The following is a 23,706-nucleotide window of genomic DNA, read 5'->3' as shown; positions in this document are numbered from 1 at the left end:
ACAAAGACTACAGAATGAGCGGCTTGGGGGGAAAGAGGGTTTAAAACTTAAGTCTTAAAATCTGAGGCATGATCTGACAGTTGCAGTTCTGCAACATTATCTATTTAATTTGACAAAGCTGGAGAAAGTTTGCATTGAGAAATGGAAGAAAATCACGAAATTGAAATGTGAAAAGCTCACAGAGACACATCCGAGACGACTCAAATCTGTATTTGCTGCAAAAGGACAATTCAGGAGGTGAATAGTCATCAATCAAGGAGGGTTTTTTTATTTTTAATAATTCTGAGAACATCTGATCACGTTATTTCATTAGCTCCACCCGCTTTGTTGAAGGAGGTTATGTTTTCGCCTCCATTTGTTTGTTTGCTTGTTTGTTCCCAACGTAACTCAAAGTAGTGAATAGATTTGGATGAAATTTGATGGAAAGGTGATCCATGACCAAAGGAACAATTATTTAGATTTTGATGCAAAGCCAGATATGTATTTGTATTCAGTATCCAGGCATGTATATAGCTCCAGAATTTTTTTTTTGTCTGTTTCCTACATAACTCAAAAAGTGGGGAACAGATTTGGATGAAATTTGGTGGAAATGTGATCCATGGGTCAATGAACAATTATTTAGATTTTGATGTAGATCCATATCCATCCATCCCTCCATTATCTGTAACCGCTTATCCTGTGCAGGGTTGTGAGCAAGCTGGAGCCTATCCCAGCTGACTATGGGCGAGAGGCGGGGTTCACCCTGGACAAGTTGCCAGGTCATCACGGGGCTGACACATAGAGACAAACAACCATTCACACTCACATTCACATCTACGGTCAATTTAGAGCCACCAATTATCCTAACCTGCATGTCTTTTGACTGTGGGGGAAACAGGAGTGCCCGGAGGAAACCCACACAGACATGGGGAGAACATGAAAACTCCACATAGAAAGGCCCCCACCGGCTGCTGGGCTCAAACCCAGAACCTTCTTGCTGTGTGGCGACAGTGATAACCACTACACCATTGTGCTGCCTGCAGATCTGGATATGTATGTGTATCCACGATCCAGATATGTATGTATGTGAATTCAGGATTTATTGTGCCTGTTCCCAATGTAACTCAAAAAGTAAATGGATTTTTGATGAAATTTGGTGTACAGCTTTATTATCATCCTAGGTTCAAGTGATTTGATTTTGACATTGATAATACAGCATGTGGCTTGGTGGATGTATGTGCTCTACTCTACCGAGTGCCCTTCTAATTTTATTTCTCTGAAGATTCAGAAAAAAAATCTGTTCTGAGTAACACCTAAATTAGATGTTCCAAGACAGAAAAAAGAGGGGGTGAATACTTTCTGGAGGCTCTGTATATACAGTAAATTCAAGAGAGAGAAAAATAGGATACTTAAAGACTGATAAATCCATCCATCCATTATCTGTAGCCGCTTATCCTGTCCTACAGGGTCGCAGGCAAGCTGGAGCCTATCCCAACTGACTATGGGCAAGAGGCAGGGTACGCCCTGGACAAGTCGCCAAGTCATCGCAGGGCTGACACATAGACACAGACAACCATTCGCACTCACACCTACGGTCAATTTAGAGCCACCAATTAGCCTAACCTGCATCTCTTTGGACTGTGGGAGAAACTGGAGCACCCGGGGGAAACCCACGCAGACACGGGGAGAACATGCAAACTCCACACAGAAAGGCCCTCGCCAGCCGCGGGGCTCAAACCCAGGACCTTCTTGCTGTGAGACGACAGTGCTAACCACTACACCACCATGCCACCCCTGACTGAGACATCAGTCATTAATTTATTTGAAAACGGATTATAAACATGTCAGTATTGCTATAAACATGCAGAGTAGAGGGGAAAAACAAGTCAGAATAGTCGTGGAGAACTACAAGCGGATGTTTAGGCGTGATCGTGAACCTATAATAGCTGTCTAGAGCTTTTCTATCAGCAAAAAGGATTCCACAAACTGACAGGCCCCTGACACAAACTGACAGGCCCCTGACACAAACTGGCACAACCTTCTGAAACAGATTTGGAGGAAATCTGCCTGTGACATTTCACCAGATCTCATACTTGGCCCAGGACAGGAACAACTTCCCCACTAGTCCCTTTGTTAAATTATAGTAGTGTAATTCTTCTTGACCTTTCTTATAAACTAAAACTCCCAGAGCTCCTGCCCAGTTTAACCCCAGAGTATAACTGTACACTCCTTCCATCCATTATCTGTGGCCGCTTATCCTGTCCTACAGGGTCGCAGGCAAGCTGGAGCCTATCCCAGCTAACTATGGGTGAGAGTCAGGGTACACCCTGGACAAGTCGCCAGGTTATTGCAGTGCTGACACATAGACACAGACAACCATTCACACTCACATTCACACCTACGGTCAATTTAGAGCCACCAATTAGCCTAACCTGCATGTCTTTGGACTGTGGGGGAAACCGGAGCACCCGGAGGAAACCCACGTGGACACAGGGAGAACATGCAAACTCTGCACAGAAAGGCCCTCGTCAGCTGCTGGGCTCGAACCCAGGACCTTCTTGCTGTGAGGCGACAGTGATAACCACTGACTGTACACTCAACTATCTGTAATGAACTATTTTGTCACTTTATAAAATAGTTCCCCACTGAAGCACAGGCGGATAAGAAGACTCCACAGGCTGAGTGCTGGTTTCTCCTGAGGTTTCTTCCTCCTTCCTGTCTTCTCCTTTTAATATTTTGGGCTCTAGTTTAGAACAAGGATTCCTCATAGAGATTAACAGAGGTGGACAAAGTACCCAACTTCATTACTTAAGTCAAAGTAGAGATCCCACTGGTCAAATGTTACAAGTGAAAGTTGTACAGTCAAATTTTTACTTAAGTTAAAGTACTGAAGTATTTGCTTTTAAAAATACTTAAGTATTAAAAGTACATTTTCTGTCAGTGCATTATTGTATTATTGCCACAACGCTTACAAAACCTAATGCCGTTACCAAATACAGAAATGTGAATTCACAAAATGAACGCATGCTGTGCCATCATGGCGGTTTAACGTCAAGCTAGCTAGTCAGTGAAGCTCCACCTGAAATGCTAGCAAACTCTTTTCAAACTCAAGCATACTGGGTAGCTAATGTTACTAGAAAAGAAAGATTTCTACATTCTGTTTATTTGGCAAGATAATGCTAATCATATTTCTGAAAGCACTTCAGATAAGTTAACATTATTCATGTTAGCGTACAGTGCCTTGCAAAAGTATTCATACCCCTTGAACTTTTTCACATTTTTCTACCTTACAACCACGAACTTAAAAGTTTTTTATTGAGATTTTATGTGATAGACCCACACAGAGTAGTACGTAATTGTGAAGTGAAATGAAAATGATAAATGGTCTTCAAAATTTTAAACAAATAAAAATCTGAAAAATGTGGTGTGCATTAGTATTCAGCCCCCTGTACTCTGATACCTCTAAATACAATCCAGTGCAATCAATTGCCTTCAGAAGTCATCTAATTAGTTAATAGAGTCCTACTGTGTGTAATTTACTCTCAGCATAAATACACTTGTTCTGTGAAGGCCTCAGTGGTTTGTTAGAGAACACTGAAGAACAAACAGCATCATGAAGACCAAAGAACTCACCAGACAGGTCAGGGATAAAGTTCTGGAGAAGTTTAAAGCAGGGTTAGGTTATAAAAAAAAATATCCCAAGCTCTGAACATCTCAGGAAGCACTGTTCAATCCATCATTCAAAAATGGAAAAAGTATGGCACAACTGCAAACCTACCAAGACATGGCCGTCCACCTAAACTGACAGAGCGAGCAAGGAGAGCACTGGTGAGAGAAGCAGCCAAGAGGCCCATGATCACTCTGGAGGAGCTGCAGAAATCCACAGCTCAGGTGGGAGAATCTGTGCACAGGACAACTATAAGTCGTACACTCCACAAATCTGGCCTTTTTGGAAGAGTGGTAAGAAGAAAGCCATTGTTGAAAGACAGGCATAAGAAGTCCCGTTTGCACTTTGCCAGAAGCCATGTAGGGGACACAGCAAACATGTGAAAGAAGGTGCTTTGGTCAAATGAGACCAAAGTTGAACTTTTTGGCCTAAATGCAAAGCGTTGTGTGTGGCAGAAAACAAACACTGCTCATCACCCTGCACACACCATCCCCACTGTGAAACATGGTGGTGGCAGCATCATGCTTTTCTCCAGCAGGGACAGGGAAGCTGGTCAGAGTTGATGGGAAGATGGATGGAGCTAAATACAGAGCAATCCTGGAAGAAAACCTGTTGGAGGCTGCAAAAGACTTGAGACTGGGAAGGAGATTCACCTTCCAGCAAGACAATGACCCTAAACATACAGTACAGCCAGAGCTACAATGGAATGGTTTAGATCAAAGAATATTCATGTGTTAGAATGGCCCAGTCAAAGTCCAGACCTAAATCCGATTGAGCATCTGTGGCAAGACTTGAAAATTGCTGTTCACAGACGCTCTCCATCCAATCTGGCTGAGCTTGAGCTATTTTGCAAAGAAGAATGGGCAAAGATTTCAGTGTCTAGATGTGCAAAGCTGGTAAAGACATACCACAAAAGACTTGCAGCTGTAATTGCAGCAAAAGGTGGCTCTACAAAGTACTGACGCGGGGGGGCTGAATACTAATGCACACCACATTTTTCAGATTTTTATTTGTTTAAAATTTTGAAGACCATTTATCATTTTCGTTTCACTTCACAATTATGTGCTACTCTGTGTTGGTTTATCACATAAAATCTCAATAAAAATCTTTTAAGTTCGTGGTTGTAAGGTGGAAAAATGTGAAAAAGTTCAAGGGCTATGAATACTTTTTCAAGGCACTGTAACTCTGTTTTTACATGCTAGCTAACAGTGTCCAAGTTACCATAACTAGCTATGTGTTAACGTTAGCCATGGACAAGGCTATGGCAACTTGGCGGGCAAATCCATAGAAAGTCATTTGACTAACTAGACTGCGTAGCTATTGCAACGTTATCATGAGCTCTAAAAGCACAGACAACTTCGTTGCAAGCTTTCTCTTGGAATAAAATGTTTATATCCCTCAATATGCTTCCACAGGTCGGACGGCGAGTTTTTGTAGGCCGTGATGTGGTTCATTTTCAGCAAATAAAGCAAACATTTAAAACAAAATGAATCTTTAATGCTTTCAGAAAACTGAAACATGGGTTCTAGGTAAAGCCATGGGTGTGTGTGCAATCCCCAGAAGAACCGCCTCCTTCCATTCTGCCATCAACTGATCGTGTTAAATAAAGCTGCAGAGAAATCACTGAACTTGATTTTATACAGTCTATGGACGAGACGTGACCCTAGTGATTACTGATAGACTGTCTTAGTGTCACCTGTGAAAAAAAAAATCACATTTTAGAAACGAAAAAAAAAAACACTTTCAAAGCTTCTTCATAGTAATGAGTAACAAAGACCTTGACAGAAATGTAGTGGAGTGAAAAGTACGATATTTGCCTTTCAAAAGTAGTGAAGTTAAAGTCATAAGTTTAAAAAAAAATACTCAAGTAAAGTACAGATACTCAAAAAGTGCACTTAAGTACAGTACTCAAGTAAATCTACTTCGTTACTGTCCACCTCTGGAGATTAGTTACAGGGTTAGAGACATTAAGGGTGTATTCAGACCAGGATAGTTCGATAGTTCACTTGCTTTGGTCCGAACCAAATTTTTTTTTATTTTTTCATTTTGGTGCGGTTCGCTTTCACACTGTACATTTTAGTAAGCGGACCAAAATCTGTCAACAAAGCCACGCGCCCTGAGGTCGTTCAGCTATTGGTCAGAGACGACACGCACACAAAGCGTTAAGTTCAAAAGTAGCCATGGAGGCTTTCCGTGCTGTTATTCTTTTTAATGTCATCAAAGCTATATGTTTTTTCCAGTTTTTACTGTTTTCACAATTGTGCGATTACTATGCTGTTGTACAAGTAATTTATCGACGACAACAAAGGGCAAGGCGGCTACGGAGGATAGCGCTGATGAGCGCACATCATGTTGTGACAGCTCTGGCTCTTCACGCAATAGATGAATTTCGTTTTTGCGTCGCTAGTACTGCCACTTTTTGAAAGAATGTCCCTGATTTTAATGTAGGTCTGACGGAGTTTCTTCACTTTTAGCCGACATTGTTCTGGGGAGCGCGTGAACCCCTTCTCCTTCATTTTCTCACTGAATACAGCAAACACGTCGGCATTTTTGTGTGTTCTCTCCAAAAGCTCAGATATGTGGACATCTGCCCATATATCCACAAGGGTACGCGTTTCTTCCTCGGCCCACGTTTGCCCCTACTCATTTTTTGTACTCTGTAGTCTAGCCTACCACTGGTCTGAATGACTGAACGACTGTTGTAAGGTTCCCTTGACAACCGAAACAGTGTTTGCACTTTGCGGTGGAGTGTCAAGACTCTGTTTCCCATAATGCTCGACAAACGACGGAAGCTCCCGAAGTACAAAAAAGCAAAACTGTCGGATTAGGTCCGGTCTGCTTTCACACCTCCAAAAGATCCGCACCAGAGTTCCTTTGGTCCAGACTGAGTCCGACCTTGCAGCTCGGTCTCGGTCCGCTTGCTTGGTCCGGACCAGAGTTCGGTGGTTTGTATTCAGACCCAGGGCCGTTGACAGCTTTGGCTGGGCCCGGGACAAAATAATCTGAGTGGGCCCCCCCCCAAATAATCTGAGTGCCCCCCCCCCCCCCCACACACACACACACGCGCGCATGCACATCGCCACACAGCAACCACCCACACCCAACCCCTCTTTTCACAGTCTCCATTCACTCCAACCCTTAAATAACAGGTATTCCAAGCCCATTATAACAGTCAACCATTTTATTTCAACATTTCAACATATTTACAGTTTGAACATTTCCTTAGTCTGCAACTATTCAGGTGCGAAATGCAGTGCGCCGGACTTTTGCTGTGGTAAAGTCGTCAATAAGGTCATTGAAGTCCAGCTTCTTTGCAAGTTCGCGGTCTATAGAGAGCATAGCCAGCCCATTGAGCCTCTCCTATGACATGTTTGAGCGCAGGTAGTTGATAAACCAAAATGATTGTTTATGGGATGGAACTGGGCCTCAATGAGAATGGAGTTATGGCTTTCCCAAAATCTGAACATAGAAGCATCACCACTAGTGATGTGTACAGTGAGTTTTTCAGTGTATTTTTTTGTCTTGTTTTTCATAAACGTCCTTTCCGTACTCGATTTAGAATGTTACAAAAAAAATTGACACCCTCCCAACCACGTAACATTAGCCTATCTGACCTGGGGGCTGACACGTTTATTACGGATAAACCAAAAGGATTACAACGTTCCCTGGATATAGAACTGGACCGAGAAGATTTCAAAATCTTAACGTGTAAGCAACAACAATAAAACAGAGGTTGTTTTATTCATTTAGGGCTTATTAGGCTACTTTCATTAATTGCGCTTTTCATACAGGCCTATCATTTTTCATTTGAGCAAGGGAATTGTTTGAAGAGTATCCAGTGTAAGCGAAAGTTTAATGTTTTGCAACAGACTAACCTCAAAACACCCCATTTATAGCCCATTCGTTACATTAAACTCTATCTAGCTGGCAATTTCACATGCCGTCGTATCTACACGGGATGATTTCCAACAAAATAAGGTTTAATTAACAAGAGGCAGCGTTCCACGGGCTTTCAGCTAATCGGAGTCCAGCTCAGCGCAGCTCAGCAAGCGTGCCTAAAACATTTGGATATGATTGCCACATACATATACACATACAAACAGCCACTCAAATCTCCACTGCCAAGCCTCTACCTCTCCAACGCCAGATCCATGTAAACAACACGGACGATTTGGAATTACCTTATTCTATTCTATAATCGGCTGGTCAGTGCTATACTCAATACTTAAGTGACTTACCCATCCAGTGAGGATTATTTTGTTTACAAGATGCCACATCTGAGTCGCTGACAAATCCTGAATTTCTGTAAAGATAACTGTGCAGAGGTTTATAAGCAGGCAGTGCTTCACCACTGAACAGCGAGGGAAAGTTAATGAGGTAATCATACACGTCCGGGTATTCCGCTGGCAGTTCAAAATCCGGTCGTGAAAACTCCGCCCGGAAAGCCATAAGGGTCACTAATCTGTAGATCGTTTATTTTAGACATATATCTAGTTATCTGTTCATTAGAAAAATGAGCCGTGTAGTCCGTCGGTTGAAATTGATCCATTCTGTACACGAGTGCAGCAGTATTCAGCGGTGTTTTTTACCGACAAGATGGCGGTTGTGTACTTTCCGGTCACGTGACTGCAAGATCTCTATAGTGCCGTGTTACTTGGCTCCTTAATCAAAGACCAAACCATTTCTGCATTAGGGGTGGTACGTGGGTTCTTGAATCTATTTTCGAAGACAATAAAGGCAAAAGAACCAGAAATCATTCATTGAATGCAAATATAGCACATTTTTCTCCCCCAAATCAACACATTTTGAAATGAAACAGAATGATTAATGGCATCTTCATGAGGGACCAGTTCTGGGCCCCCCCTTATGCCTGGGCCCGGGACAAAATACCCGGTTGTCCCCCCCATCGACGGCCCTGTTCAGACCAACCCAAAAGGTCCGGACCAAGGGAAATTTGGTTCGTTTGGTCGTTTGGTCCGGACCAAACAATGTAGGTGTGAATACGCCATAAGTCACACACATTTACAGATATTTTTAAAATGTAGTTTTCTATCATTGATCTGATTAGTGAACTGCGGATATGTACATGTATTTTTCTTTAAAGGTGATGATGGTGGTTGTTGGTACCACGATGCACTATTACGAAACAAAACATAATAGCATTGGAAATTCTCCTTCACTTTGATCAACTAGTTCATTCAAAATATTTGTTCATTTGTTCATTCAGTAGTCTGAATGACTGATATATTGCAGTTTGTTTTTGACTGACATGTCAGTCAGCCAGTCACATGTATCCTAGCTGCTTCAGATATTACAGAGAATTATTACAGAATTATTACAGATTATGTTTCTACTGCACTTCCTGTCCAATTTAGTAGACTATGGCTGCATCTGAATTCTCATTCAGTATGTACTGATGACAATTAATTACCTAATACCTGTCTGTAACTCTAGTACATTCTATAAGTATGCAAGTGAGTTGTAAGGACACAATTTGGATGTGCACCGCCGCCATCTAACCTGTCCTCTGACTCAGACGTCACAGATGACGCATATGCACGTATGCTACGAAATTTAAAGTATACACTCACTGGCCACTTTATTAGGAACACCCATCCACCTGCTGTTTGAAGCAGTTCTCTAATCAGCCGATCCCTCGACAGCAGCACGATGCATCAAATCATGCAGATACAAATCAAGAGCTTCAGTTAATGTTCACAATGTTCAAACATCAGAAAGGGAAAAACTGTGATCTCACAGTGACTTTCATTTCACTGTGGCATGGGTGTTGGTTTGAGCCAGATAGAGCATGAAGGTTTGAGTATTTCAGAAACTGCTGATCTCCTCCTGGGGTTTTCACACACAACAGTCTCCAAAGTTTACACAGACAGAATGGTGCGAAAAACAAAAAAACACCGAGTGAGCGAGCGACAGTTCTGTGGGTTGAAACAAACGTCTTGTTGATAAGAGAGGTCAGAGGAAAATGGACAGATTTGTGGTTTGAGATGGCAGGAAGGATATAGTAACCAGAGATATCCACAAGCGCTGGCGACCGGTGGCTTCTCCACCTACACAGACAGTCTGCGCCAGCTACTCGACCCCCCCTCCCCCCCCCAAAAAAAGAAAACTTGCCTTTCAACCTTTTTTTCAAATCCAATTATTTCACCATGAAATTGTCTTTGATTTGGGTCTAGCATAACCAGAAGCAATGCCATATTTTTTTAGTAATTCTCATGCTCTGATTGGCTGAGCCGGTGTTCTGTAAAGTCATCCTACCTCTTGGATTTGTCCTACCAAGCCTACTGCGCATGCGCAGAACACATGACGTCATATCTTGGAATTTGGACCGAGTTTTGTCCTACCGATCAGCTGGGCTGATAGAACATCGGTGAGTATTTCACGCATTTGCCGATTTTTATGTTTTGTGCATATTGGTCGAGTCTTTGGCCGAGTCAAATAATTTGTAATGACTTGTTTTGAATAATAAAACGGTCTGTATGAGAACTTGCTAATTCTGTCACGCAGTGGGCACTGTGCAGTCAAAGTTATGACGGGGCATCGTTTCGTTTGTTTATAAATACTGTATTTTATACGTTTCTGAATTGCAAATATGCCTACATTACGCATTACAAATGCGTGAAATACTCACCGATTTTCTATCAGCCCAGCTGATCGGTAGGACAACACTCGGTCCAAATTCCAAGATATGACGTCATGTGTTCTGCGCATGCGCAGTAGGCTTGGTAGGACAAATCCAAGAGGTAGGATAACTTTACAGAACACCGGACCATGTGACCACGCCGTAGCATATGTACTTATGTTACAGAGCCAGGCAGCGTACTACAGAGGGTAACCGAGAAAGCCAAGCTCAGAATGGTGTGAAAAACAAAAAACACTGAGTGAGTGAGTGAGTGAGTGAGTGAGTGAGTGAGTGAGTGAGTGAGTGAGTGAGTGAGTGAATGAGTGACAGTTCTGTGGGTGGAAACAAACGCCTTGTTGATAAGAGAGGTCAGAGGGAAATGGACAGAGTGGTTCGAGCTTTTTTTTTCCAGGAAGGATATAGTAACTCATATAATCACTTTTTATAACCATGGTGAGCAGAAAAGCATCTCAGCATGCAACAGCAGAAAGAAGAATACCTTGGGTTCCAGTCCTGCAGCCAAGAACAGGGATCTTAAAGGGGAACTGCAGTCATTTTTTAACTTGCTTTATTTCTTAATTAACGTGTTATTTAGTTATGTTTTCGGTTTTAGTAACCTTATATCGTGACTCGTATTGGCAACTAATTGCAATTAAATATAATACTTATCGGCCTATTCGGTTTTTAGCCGTGTTGAATTTAGTTCGTTTGGTCCACGGCAGGCGTCGCTTATCCGTGCAATCTTCACAAGACTTGTGCGAGACTTCAAAACGTGAAGTGTCAGCCAGGTGTCAGTGCCGCCATTTTGAAAACTGTTTTCCAAACGAAATATTGCACAAAAACGAGTTTAAATGACAATTACTGCCTACTTTTTTCAAACTTTCCTGATTGCTATCAAAACTAGCAAAACTTCCAGCTTGATTACATCAGCATTCGAAAGAGGGCGTGCGCGTCTTTTGACAACGTTGGCAGATGTTGGTCACTTTGATTTCCACTGTACGTTTTAGTTCCGTCCTACGATGTCTCACACAGGTCTCAACGAATCTCGTTTACGGCCATTGCTTTGACATATGGACTGATATATTACAGAGCAGATTTCAAACACTCATAACTTGCTATAGCAGCGACAAAATAGTGATCAAAAATGCATTCCTATATTTAATAAAATGAGATGAATAGAATTTTGATATTAAAAAATTTGCCTTCAGTTTTCCTTTAAAATCAAGAACAAGTTCCTTTTAAAGTGGCCGGTGAGTGTACAACCCCGATTCCAAAAAAGTTGGGACAAAGTACAAATTGTAAATAAAAACGGAATGCAATAATTTACAAATCTCAAAAGCTGATATTGTATCCACAATAGAACATAGACAACATATCAAATGTCGAAAGTGAGACATTTTGAAATTTCATGCCAAATATTGGCTCATTTGAAATTTCATGACAGCAACACATCTCAAAAAAGTTGGGACAGGGGCAATAAGAGGCTGGAAAAGTTAAAGGTACAAAAAAGGAACAGCTGGAGGACCAAATTGCAACTCATTAGGTCAATTGGCAATAGGTCATTAACATGACTGGGTATAAAAAGAGCATCTTGGAGTGGCAGCGGCTCTCAGAAGTAAAGATGGGAAGAGAATCACCAATCCCCCTAATTCTGCGCCGACAAATAGTGGAGCAATATCAGAAAGGAGTTCGACAGTGTAAAATTGCAAAGAGTTTGAACATATCATCATCTACAGTGCATAATATCATCAAAAGATTCAGAGAATCTGGAAGAATCTCTGTGCGTAAGGGTCAAGGCCGGAAAACCATACTGGGTGCTCGTGATCTTCGGGCCCTTAGACGGCACTGCATCACATACAGGCATGCTTCTGTATTGGAAATCACAAAATGGGCTCAGGAATATTTCCAGAGAACATTATCTGTGAACACAATTCACCATGCCATCCGCCGTTGCCAGCTAAAACTCTATAGTTCAAAGAAGAAGCCGTATCTAAACATGATCCAGAAGCGCAGATGTCTTCTCTGGGCCAAGGCTCATTTAAAATGGACTGTGGCAAAGTGGAAAACTGTTCTGTGGTCAGACGAATCAAAATTTGAAGTTCTTTATGGAAATCAGGGACGCCGTGTCATTCGGACTAAAGAGGAAAAGGACGACCCAAGTTATCAGCGCTCAGTTCAGAAGCCTGCATCTCTGATGGTATGGGGTTGCATTAGTGCGTGTGGCATGGGCAGCTTACACATCTGGAAAGACACCATCAATGCTGAAAGGTATATCCAGGTTCTAGAGCAACATATGCTCCCATCCAGACGACGTCTCTTTCAGGGAAGACCTTGCATTTTCCAACATGACAATGCCAAACCACATACTGCATCAATTACAGCATCATGGCTGCGTAGAAGAAGGGTCCGGGTACTGAACTGGCCAGCCTGCAGTCCAGATCTTTCACCCATAGAAAACATTTGGCGCATCATAAAACGGAAGATACGACAAAAAAGACCTAAGACAGTTGAGCAACTAGAATCCTACATTAGACAAGAATGGGTTAACATTCCTATCCCTAAACTTGAGCAACTTGTCTCCTCAGTCCCCAGACGTTTACAGACTGTTGTAAAGAGAAAAGGGGATGTCTCACAGTGGGAAACATGGCCTTGTCCCAACTTTTTTGAGATGTGTTGTCATGAAATTTAAAATCACCTAATTTTTCTCTTTAAATGATACATTTTCTCAGTTTAAACATTTGATATGTCATCTATGTTCTATTCTGAATAAAATATGGAATTTTGAAACTTCCACACAATTTGTACTTTGTCCCAACTTTTTTAGAATTGGGGTCATATATATTTTTGCAATGACAGAAATATTTAAACAATTCCTGATACATTTGTACACTGCAACAACCGGCTTCACTTCACACAGCCATCTTAGACTTATCCTGGTCTTCGTGACGAAAGCATACTTTGTTCATAAAGCAGTACCAAACTGAGCGAATGTCAGCTGTGAATCAGTCTTTTCTTTCTTCTTTTCTTCTTTTACTTTCTTGCAACTGTTTTAACCCAGGCCACCTTCACTTGTTTCTCCTTGTGTGAAATGAGCAAGCTGGCATTTATGATGCCAAAAGTCAACTTCCACACAGTCAAAGGACTCCCTGTGTCTTTATCCTCCTCCATGTTTTCTTTTTTTTCCTTCCTTTGTCTTTAGAAACTCACATCAGCTTAGGGTTTTTTTAACTTGAAGAAATTCAGATGAATTCAGCTGAGGAGAAGTGACATACTTTGAGTCCCTGTCACACCATGACGCCAAATGAATTTCAAAGCTCCAAGAAAGCACTGTGTGTGTGTGTAGTTGGGGGGTGGGGGGGGGATTTCATCTTTAAAAAGTCCCATTTTTTAGGGTTTCTTTCTTTCCTCATGTCTCCAACAACAGGATTGTGCTGTATTGTGTCTTTATAAATGTCAGGTTGTCACTAAGATGGTTCCCCAAGTGGGTTAATTACAAAGCGCTGTACGATGGCCTGACAGGAACTAAAACGTCATACTCTAATTTCATTTTTCTGACTTTTTCTCTCATCCAGCACTTTATATTCATTCTGTCTCTCGTACTCGAATAATTATTGTAATTTAATTCACTTTTTATATTACAGTGCTATTTTGGGTGATTCTGCGTTCTGATTGGTCAGAAGAGAAGGTGCTGGTTTATTTTCTATAACAGCAGCTCTGACAGTAGCGCAGCCCCACATCACAGGTTTATTTATAATTAATGCATCTGTCCTAATACATTATCGTTTCTATAGCAACAGGTCATTCACAGGAACGTGTATGGCGGACGCGCCACATAAATCGATTTTTTTAAACTTCTGTAATCATTCATACACAGTGGTGCTTGATAGTTTGTGAACCCTTTAGAATTTTCTATATTTCTGCATAAATATGACCTAAAACATCATCAGTTTTTCACACGAGTCCTAAAAGTAGATAAAGAGAACCCAGTTAAACAAATGAGACAAAAATATTATACTTGGTCATTTATTTATAGAGGAAAATGATCCAATATTGCATATCTGTGAGTGGCAAAAGTATGTGAACCTCTAGGATTAGCAGTTAATTTGAAGGTGAAATTAGAGTCAGGTGTTTTCAATCAATGGGATGACAATCAGGTGTGAGTGGGCACCCTGTTTTATTTAAAGAACAGGGATCTATCAAAGTCTAATCTTCACAACACATGTTTGTGGAAGTGTATCATGGCATGAACAAAGGAGATTTCTGAGGACCTCAGAAAAAGCGTTGTTGATGCTCATCAGGCTGGAAAAGGTTACAAAACCATCTCTAAAGAGTTTGGACTCCACCAATCCACAGTCAGACAGATTGTGTACAAATGGAGGAAATTCAAGATCATTGTTACCCTCCCCAGGAGTGGTCGACCAACAAAGATCACTCCAAGAGCAAGGCGTGTAATAGTCAGCGAGGTCACAAAGGACCCCAGGGTAACTTCTAAGCAACTGAAGGCCTCTCTCACATTGGCTAATGTTAATGTTCATGAGTCCACCATCAGGAGAACATTGAACAACAATGGTGTGCATGGCAGGGTTGCAAGGAGAAAGCCACTGCTCTCCAAAAAGAACATTGCTGCTCATCTGGAGTTTGCTAAAGATCATGTGGACAAGCCAGAAGGCTATTGGAAAAAAGTTTTGTGGACGGATGAGACCAAAATAGAACTATTTGGTTTAAATGAGAAGCGTTATGTTTGGAGAAAGGAAAACACTGCATTCCAGCATAAGAACCTTATCCCAGCTGTGAAACATGGTGGTGGTAGTATCATGGTTTGGCCTGTTTTGCTGCATCTGGGCCAGAACGGCTTGCCATCATTGATGGAACAATGAATTCTGAATTATACCAGCGAATTCTAAAGAAAATGTCAGGACATATGTCCATGAACTGAATCTCGAGAGAAGGTGGGTCATGCAGCAAGACAACGACCCAAAGCACACAAGTCGCTCTACCAAAGAATGGATAAAGAAGAATAAAGTTAATGTTTTGGAATGGCCAAGTCAAAGTCCTGACCTTAATCCAATGGAAATGCTGTGGAAGGAGCTAAAGCAAGCAGTTCATGTGAGGAAACCCACCAACATCCCAGAGTTGAAGCTGTTCTGTATGGAGGAACGGGCTAAAATTCCTCCAAGCCGGTGTGCAGGACTGATCAACAGTTACCGGAAATGTTTAGTTGCAGTTATTGCTGCACAAACGGGTCACACCAGATCCTGAAAGCAAAGGGTCACATACTTTTGCCACTCACAGATATGTAATATTGGATCATTTTCCTCAATAAATAAATGACCAAGTATAATATTTTTGTCTCATTTGTTTAACTGGGTTCTCTTTATCTACTTTTAGGACTTGTGTGAAAATCTGATGACGTTTTAGGTCATATTTATGCAGAAATATAGAAAATTCTAAAGGGTTCACAAACTTTCAAGCACCACTGTAGTGGCATTCAAATAAGGAGACATTTATGGAAGGAGTCTCCAGTGTCAGTGTCAGAGGTAAAGCTACACCATTATGTTTTCTGACATCTTCAGGACAGAGGAGTTTACGAACGACTGTTTATAACATATGTTATACTGTAAAGGAGAACAGGAACTAACCTGTTTCATGGACGTTCCATAGCATTTAAAGTGACCCAGGTCGATGTATTAAAAAGATGAATAGTACCCTGTGGAGCTAGATTAACCCCGAGGTACTTGAATCACACACTGTATTGCCTGCTGCCTCATGCCTGTGAAGGAGAATGAGCTGGAAAAACATTGCACGCTAATGTTTACACTTGGGTACGGAAATGGCCGAAGTTTATCCTCATGATAATATTATAATGAGCGAGGTCGCAATAAACATGGTGGAACTGAGCGCTCGAGGGCCTTCAAGCTCACGGGTGCATTTAGATGTGGAATATTTCAATTCTCGATTTTTATTTTTATAAAAATATTTTTCTAAATATTTCAATTTGTCTCGGTTTAGGAGTCTTCGTTTGATCTGGGCGATCCGCTATGTTTGCTGTGGCTCCGCAGTCGTGACCTCTGACCTGCACATGACCTCATGTGACTTTTCCGAAATGGCTACTGAGCGAGCGGTTTGTAAACAGACTAACATGTGGTTAGGATGCCCTGCATTAGGAAATAAAATGTACTGAAACAAGATGTGTACCAGCTATGGGGATGAGTATCAGCTCAAACAGTTCAGAAAGGGGAGTGGGTTAAATGATTCCTGAACCAGCACATCGACCTGGGTCACTTTAATACTGTACAACTATAAACAGATAAAAACGCATCATCATAAGTAAAATGTATCATTCACGAATAAATGGAAAAACTTGTAAACGTTGGCAAATTGCCATGGTAAGAGGAATAAAAGACTTCAGGTTGTGCTGTTATGGGAAAATATTCAGCTTCAGGGTGGTAACAGTGACTCTGCTTCATCGCACCATGCTGTCGTTGATTATTTTCCTGTAACAGTATGACACGGAGTGTTTTATTTCTTACTTAGTATCAACTCAATATGAAATGACATGACAGAATTATTGTTCAGACAAATGTTCCCTATAGTGCCTCATTCTGTGTGTGTGTGTGTGTGTGTGTGTGTGTGTGTGTGTGTGTGTGTGTGTGTGTGTGTGTGCGCCAGCCTCAAAAACAACTAAATTATTTGGATTTGGTGCACAGCACCAGACAACAGATGGCCTTAATTCAGAAGATGAGGCATTTCAGTTTGTGTGTGTGTGTGTGTGTGTGTGTGTGTGTGTGTGTGTGTGTGTGTGTGTGTGTGTGTGTGTCAGTGATTCTGCTTATGATTTGCTCATATTTGTGTATTTGCTCAATAACAAAACATTTGTACAACAACTGATAAACAGTTCTCTGGATAAACTTAAGCCATCGTCTCATCTGTGTATAGAGGTGTGTGTGTGTGTGTGGTAAAGGGTGAACACACCTTTATACTTCCACCTATCATTTGTTCATTTATTGCTATGAGATTGCTCCATGCTGTACTCACTGGGGTCACTGGAGGGAATCCATGAAGATCACCAACAACGAAGTTGTAACAGTGCCAAAAACGCTGAATTAAACTCTCAGACTGTGAGCATTGCTATGGCGCTCATCTCAAATCCACCAATAGAATGATGGTACAGCACAAGGTAAAACTCATGCGTCAACTATGAATATGGTATCATGGCGATGGCAGACATTTTGGCAGAAGAACAAATTTTTCAACTTTTATGATGTTTGATCAGAATTCTGTCATACCAGACATCACACCGAGGACATTTTGTTAATTTGTTTTTCCTGTACACACCCACATCATGCTGACGGATGACATAAGCGAAGCGTCATAGCTGTAATCGCTCATCAGAAGACCTTCATCTTATAATCTGACAAGGAGAACATAGTGTACAGTGGTGCTTGAAAGTTTGTGAACCCTTTAGAATTTTCTATATTTCTGCATAAATATGACCTAAAACAACATCAAATTTTCACACAAGTCCTAAAAGTAGATAAAGAGAACCCAGTTAAACAAATGAGACAAAAATATTACACTTGGTCATTTATTTATTGAGGAAAATGATCCAATATGACATATCTGTGAGTGGCAAAAGTATGTGAACCTTTGCTTTCAGTATCTGGTGTGACCCCCTTGTGCAGCAATAACTGCAACTAAACGTTTGCGGTAACTGTTGATCAGTCCTTCACACCGGCTTGGAGGAATATTAGCCCATTCCTCTGTACAGAACAGCTTCAGCTCTGGGATGTTGGTGGGTTTCCTCACATGAACTGCTCGCTTCAGGTCCTTCCACAACATTTCCATTGGATTAAGGTCAGGACTTTGACTTGGCTATTCCAAAACATTAACTTTATTCTTCTTTAACCATTCTTTGGTAGAATGACTTGTGTGCTTAGGGTTGTCGTCTTGCTGCATAACCCACCTTCTCTTGAGATTCAGTTCATGGACAGATGTCCTGACATTTTCCTTTCGAATTCGCTGGTATAATTCAGAATTCATTGTTCCATCAATGATGGCAAGCCGTCCTGGCCCAGATGCAGCAAAACAGGCCCAAACCGTGATACTACCACCACCATGTTTCACAGATGGGATAAGGTTCTTATGCTGGAATGCAGCGTTTTCCTTTCTCCAAACATAACGCTTCTCATTTAAACCAAAAAGTTCTATTTTGGTCTCATCCGTCCACAAAACATTTTTCCAGTAGCCTTCTGGTTTGTCCATGTGATCTTTAGCAAACTGCAGATGAGCAGCAATGTTCTTTTTGGAGAGCAGTGGTTTTCTCCTTGCAACCCTGCCATGCACACCATTGTTGTACAGTGTTCTCCTGATGGTGGACTCATGAACATTAACATTAGCTAGTGTGAGAGAGGCCTTCAGTTGCTTAGAAGTTACCCTGGGGTCCTTGGTGGCCTTGCCGACTATTACACGCCTTGCTCTTGGAGTGATCTTTGTTGGTTGACCACTCCTGGGGAGGGTAACGATGGTCTTGAATTTCCTCCATTTGTACACAATCTATCTGACTGTGGATTGGTGGAGTCCAAACTCTTTAGAGATGGTTTTGTAACCTTTTCCAGCCTGATGAGCATCAACAACGCTTTTTCTGAGGTCCTCAGAAATCTCCTTTGTTTGTGCCATGATACAGTTCCACAAACATGTGTTGTGAAGATCAGACTTTGATAGATCCCTGTTCTTTAAATAAAACAGGGTGCCCACTCACACCTGATTGTCATCCCATTGATTGAAAATGCCAGAATCTAATTTCACATTCATGTTAACTGCTAATCCTAGAGGTTCACATACTTTTGCCACTCACAGATATGTAATATTAGATCATTTTCCTCAATAAATAAATGACCAAGTATAATATTTTTGTCTCATGTGTTTAACTGGGTTCTCTTTCTCTACTTTTAGGACTTGTGTGAAAATCTGATGATGTTTTAGGTCATATTTATGCAGAAATATAGAAAATTCTAAAGGGTTCACAAACTTTCAAGCACCACTGTACATGATCACACGGTCTACTATAGAATTCAGCTGAGATTTTATAGGGAACTTTTTGGCACTTTTCTGGCCACAAGCTTCAGAATCTTGAATCTTGTAAGCCGACTGGTTCTTAACACTGACGTGTATACATACTGATTGATTTGAAAATCCTCCATAACACCCTGGATTTACTTCTTTTGCATTTTTTACCACCTCTGCCTGTGAAAGTAGGCAGTTCCCAGCCATGTTTATTGATGAAATGCCCAAGATGCTCAATTCTATTCTCTTTTCTCACCAAAATACAGTAAACTCCACCCCCTAACTGTTAATATCAGTACAATAACAGTCACTATGAACAAAATATTTTGGTTTTTGCCCTTATTAGGAAAAAGGACAATATTCCTATGAAGCTGTTTACATGGCTAATGAAAATGATTGTTCTGATAATATTCCTGTTTACATGTAGGTGTGCAAACTCCGATTGTCACTTGGTTTGTGTACGATGCACACAGAGCTGAACATAAACAGGCAGGAGGCCATGCAGGGACGGATCCAGTCCGATGCAACTGATGCACATGCATCGGTCAGAAATATATGCGCACCAATCGGCATTGGTCACGGGGCATTTGTTTACTTTGCCGCTAGCTGGCTACATGAGCTATAGCCACGCTCAACCAACAGACCAATGGTTCAGGATCTGACCACCTGTGATAAGCGGTAATGCTTACCTGATCTAATTACCTGTATTTTCACGATGCTTTGTTTTGCGTGACCTGAGACAAAGAATCTAGGTCAAACCAATAAAATGCTCCAGAAAGAGGTCGGAATTCAAAATTCGCCACGAATAATGGGCCAAGCCGCAGTCGTAGCGGGCCATGCCTGGGCTGTTTCGAAAGGTCTTGGGGACAGGGAGGTGCTTGTAAAGTTTGGCAGGGTTAAGGCTTTCGGTGGCCAAGCTATGAATTTTTAAATCCTGGAGTGCGCATGCAGCTGAAGCTAGGGCTCATATTAAAGTTTTCAGCGAGCCATGCTCGCACGAGACTTCAGGAGTGAATAATGGGCTGCGGTCATAGCGGGCTGTGGTTGCCCTCTTCGGAAAGGGCTCAGTATGCTCTACGCCCCTGTGAAAATCCATAGTGATCTGGTAAAATGAGTGAAAATATTTCTGCAAATGTGCATCTGTCAGATTCTTGTGCTGGATCCGTCCCTGGCTGTGTGTTGAGACGCACCAGTTGACCCCAGTTGAGACGCATATTCCGAATGCACTGTATAGCTACATGTCCAATGAATACTCCTAAATCCTAAATCATATCAGCATATCCAACGTCTTAATAGGAACATGGTAAATTCGGAATATGCTGTTTACACGACCCGTATCAAATTCTGAATATTAGCTTGCATTTAAACACACTGAATGTCCGGTTCCTGTTAGCAAAACAGAACAACCATGTTAGCTAGCTAGCAAGCAGTGCGACCTTGTGATGATCATGATGAAGTGAAAATGGGTACAGGAATAAATGTTGGGGCGGCATGTCTGTTAGCACCAGCACTCTACAGCAGGTTCTGGGTTCGAATCTCATAGATACCTTTCTGGGGCCTTTTTTTCTGGAGTTTGCATGTTTCCCTACCTGTATGTCTGCATAGATTTCCTCAGGGTTCTCTGGTTTCCTCTGATTGGCTACTCTAAATTGTTGATAGGTGTGAATGTGAGAGTATGGCTCTCTTTCTGTGTTAGCCCCGTGATCGATTGGAGACCCGCCCAGAGTGTGCCCTGCTTCAAGCTGAGATTGGTTCCAACTTACCCATGACCCTCAGTAGGATAAGCGGTGTAGATAATGGATGGATCATCAATATTAAAGGATGAATCTGATGTTGTCAAATGTCAGATTCATGTGTATGACTAAGTAAGAGTAAGACATGGAGCGTATTTCTTTATAGTTGGTTGCTAATCTTGTAAAATACAGTAGCAGTCCCACAATGTGGCTTTGCTGTAACTCACCAGGGAACCAATTATAGAATGAATTTAAATCCCCACCATGCTTCAGTTAATAAACTTAATGATGTCCTTGAGAAAGGAGGCTTAATTCCAAAACAATATAAAGACTAAAACTCGTTCCCTAATTGTATTCTCTGATGAGTTCTTGCCTAACTTTCTTGTTAGCGCAATATGCAGATCAGGATCAATTGCTCCCCTGAAGGTTATCTCCCAAATTGTCATTCAGACGAGCTCGATGTTCAGGTCCTGCCTGCTCCTTATGCAGTGTGTTAACTATTTTACACTGACCGAGTGAATCACAGAGTCTATAAAACAAATTTTGCAATTCATTGGACGACATAATGCGGGTGATGTGCCTGTGCAGTGACCATGCAAGATCACTGTTTATATTAGATAAGATGTTAAAGGAGTTTTGGTAGGTGAATCAGAGGCAGGTTGTTGATTGCTGATAAAAAGGAGGTTTTATGAAATAGAGAAGAGATGAATGAAGCCCTCGTACTCTGCTTACAAAGCCAGCGGTCGGAAAAGTGTCAGTGAAGGAGCACAGGCGTTAGGCAACAGTTTTTATGATTATTGTTGATGTTTCATTGAAGGCAAGTGTGTCATTGATGTTCTAGGCTTAAATACTGTATATGCTGCCTCGGAGCCCCTTTTTTCCCCAACCAAAACCACTTTGAACACACATGACGTTGGAATCACCATCTCCAAACTCATATGCATGAACTTCTGGGAAGGACTTGAAAGCAACAAGAGACGGGATTCCTGAGAAAGTGTGTGTGGATGTGTGTGAGAGACAGGAAGTGGGTGGATGTTGTGCTATTAAAAAGGTAAATTAAATAAACCTTGTCTTTGACCTTTAATTAATCACAAATGCACAGTGTGTGTGTGTTTCTTGGCAATAGGATGTTTTATAATGGACATATTGTGATTGGATGACAGGCTGATCGCAGAGACTTGTGTGTGTGTGTGTGTGTGTGTGTGTGTGTGTGTGTGTGTGTGTGTGTGTGTGTGTGTGTGTGTGTGTGTGTGTGTGTAGGAAAAACTGATGGCCAACTGGGGTGAAGGAAAGGACACACACTCCGTGGTGCTGGAGTACGACTGTCCTGAACATCTCGCCTCACAGAGAGACACAGCTAGAGGCAAACATACTGACAGACAAACGTACACAAAAATGGCCAAAAAAACCACCCTTCTTTATAGACTTTTTCTGAAACATAAAATATGACCTAAAAGGGGTGGCACGGTGGTATAGTGGTTAGCGCTGTCACCTCACAGCAAGAAGGTCCGGGTTCAAGCCCCGTGGCCGGCGAGAGCCTTTCTGTGCGGAGTTTGCATGTTCTCCCCGTGTCCGCGTGGGTTTCCTCCGGGTGCTCCGGTTTCCCCCACAGTCCAAAGACATGCAGGTTAGGTTAACTGGTGACTCTAAATTGACCGTAGGTGTGAATGTGAGTGTGAATGGTTGTCTGTGTCTATGTGTCAGCCCTGTGATGACCTGGCGACTTGTCCAGGGTGTACCCCGCCTTTCGCCCGTAGTCAGCTGGGATAGGCTCCAGCTCGCCTGCGACCCTGTAGAACAGGATAAAGCGGCTAGAGATAATGAGATGAGATGAGATAAAAGTTCTGTCAGGTTAATGCACAAAATCTAGCTGGCTAGATTTGGTGTTGAAGATTATTACAATACATTAAATATGACTTAAAAATCCTGTCAGAAATACTGTCTGCCTAGCATATATTAGTTAGCTAGCTAACGTTGGCAGTGCAGATTATCAACATTCCTTATATATGTGACTTGAAACTTCTCTCAGAGATTAATAACTATACTGATATTACATCAATATCCTGTCAGAAATCCTGTCAGATTAGCACATTAGCCGCTACCTGATGATGATTGTGAACATTGATTCAATATGACTTCAAAATCCTGTCTGTTTAATGTATATTAGTTAGCAAGCTAGCTTGTGATGAACATTATGAAAATTTATCAAGTACAACCTAAAAAATCCTGTCAGAAATCCTATCAGGTCATGTTAACAGCATGCTATCCTATCAGCATGTTAGCCAGTTTGCTGACACTGATTATGAACGATTAATTTTATTTTTAAAAATTGTACTTATTATTTGAATATTACTTCAAAATTCTGTCAGAAATCCTGTCAGGTTAGCACATATTCAACTGTTGGGTAGTTTTTCTGGTGAATATTATGATGAACATTTATTAAATATCAGGGCTTTGAACCGGTTCAAGGAACGAAAACGAAAACCGGGAACTTTTTCTATTTCACATGGAACAGAAACGAAACCAGAAACTTTATTATTTTTTATGTTCCGGAACAGAAATGCTTATTAAAAATAATGGTAACCGGTTAATACCGGTTTTTATTTCGTTCCTCAAAGTTTCCG

Source organism: Neoarius graeffei, chromosome 18, assembly GCF_027579695.1.
Source record: "Neoarius graeffei isolate fNeoGra1 chromosome 18, fNeoGra1.pri, whole genome shotgun sequence".
NCBI lineage: Eukaryota > Metazoa > Chordata > Actinopteri > Siluriformes > Ariidae > Neoarius > Neoarius graeffei.
The sequence above is the reverse complement of the archived record's forward strand: the minus strand, read 5'-3'. Positions refer to the sequence as shown.